The sequence below is a fragment of the Octopus bimaculoides genome, chromosome 8 (assembly GCF_001194135.2).
Source record: "Octopus bimaculoides isolate UCB-OBI-ISO-001 chromosome 8, ASM119413v2, whole genome shotgun sequence".
Lineage (NCBI taxonomy): Eukaryota > Metazoa > Mollusca > Cephalopoda > Octopoda > Octopodidae > Octopus > Octopus bimaculoides.
Genome location: NC_068988.1, coordinates 27,974,271 through 27,976,091, shown reverse-complemented (window position 1 = coordinate 27,976,091; position 1,821 = coordinate 27,974,271). Strand labels below are relative to the sequence as shown.

The window sequence follows — 1,821 nt, the reverse complement described above, 5'->3', positions numbered from 1 at the left end:
GAGAGAGAGAGAGAGAGACTATTAATATTTGGGGAAATAGCAATCTCATAGAAAAAAGGCTTTTCATGTGCACGCACATACACACCAAAGCAAATATAAACAAAAATAATTCACCTTCAAAATGTACTGTTGTTAGAAGGTCAATATACATATCTTGCTATAACTACTGTCTATTTCCACCCAACAGCTATGATACAATAATTCATTTTTACCATTTTACAATTCAGTACAGAATCATTTTTTTTTATTCCATAGCTTTCTATATTCCCAGCACCTACTCTTTTGTTCAGGTTGTGAACATTTTATCTTGAATTTATTCAAATTTTATATTAGAGAAAAATCACACAGTTAATTCAACTTATTTCTTAAAGATTGTTGAATAGGTATTGTGTCACACTTTAAATCTATCCCAACCTACAGTGGCTGAATTCTATGAGTCAACTACTGCCTGTAACACACACCAAACAATGTAAATGAAACAGAAAAGATTTTTTTAAAATATTATTATTGTTGTTAGTATAAATATAATAGAATTAAACCCAGTAACACAATCTTGTGAAATTTAGCAATTTAAAGCATAAAATGTTTTTTTAAATCTTTCTTTTACTTGCTTCAGTCATTGAACTGTGACCATGCTGAAGCAGGAGTAATATTTTTTCATGTCTGGTACTTATTTTGTTTCCTCTTTCCAACCTGTTAAGTTATAGGGGCAGAAACAAACCAACATCAACTGTCAAATGGTAGGAGAGATAAACAAAGACACAGAGACTCTCCTACCATATATATATATATAATATATAAACATATGCATATATCCATACATATATGTACATACCTACATCTATATGTATACATACATGCATATATGGGTACAGGACATCACAAAAAAACGTTAAACACGAGAAACAAAAACAAAGACGAAAACAGAAAACGAACTTTTTTCGAACAACGAAAATAACAAACAGAGTAATGAGACATGCAACATAAAGAGTATAACCCTTTGTCAGTTGTCCCTGTTCCATCTACTCTGCATTTCGAAATATATACATACATACACGCACGCACACACACACACATCAGGCTTCCACACAGTTTCTATCTACCAAATTCACTTACAAAGCATGGGTCTGCCTAAAGATATAGTAGAAGACACTTGCTCAAGGTGCTGTGCAGTGAGACTGAATCCCACCTAAATAAGGTTGCAATGAGAGTCCCTTAACCATACAACCACATCTGCAACCAGTAATTAATTAGTTTCTGTAAATATCAATTTAATTTTCACAAAAATGTTTTCATCAATAGATGCAAAAGCAAAAAAAAAAAAAGGGCTCAACACATTTTGAAAAGCAAAACATTCATTTTGTCAATACGCAACAATTAAGAAGTAAAAAGATAGTTAAAACTTGTAGTAATAAAGGGAATTTTATCCAACATCATTTGGGTGAAGAAATAAAAATAATTTGGGGAGTTTTACAGGAATATTAAAAATCAATAAAAAGCCTAATACAGGTATTTACAATTGGGAAACATAAACGGATTAATTATAGGTGACAGAAGCAGTATTAATACTAAAAGGTATTAATATGGATCCTCTGTCAGAACACCAAATACTGCTTTATTAGCCTGGAGAGATCCTCTCGTAAAGGTACTTCGTGCATAAAGGAATCTATATGAGAGGATCTTTCAAGGTTAACAATGCAATATTCAGGGTTCTAAGAAGCCGCCTATGTTAAGTTGGATATGTAAGAGGATTGTTTAAAACTGCTAGTATGTGTGTGTGTGTGTGTGTGTGTGTGTGTGTGTGTGTGTGTGTGTGTGTGT

At 32.3% G+C, this 1,821-nt stretch overlaps 1 protein-coding gene across 16 annotated transcripts in view; it reads right to left on the bottom strand.

Annotated features, from left to right (window-relative positions):
* Nucleotides 1–1,821, bottom strand: part of LOC106875482 (trafficking kinesin-binding protein 1) — a 209,950-nt gene that overhangs the window by 45,704 nt on the left and 162,425 nt on the right. The window lies entirely within an intron of this gene.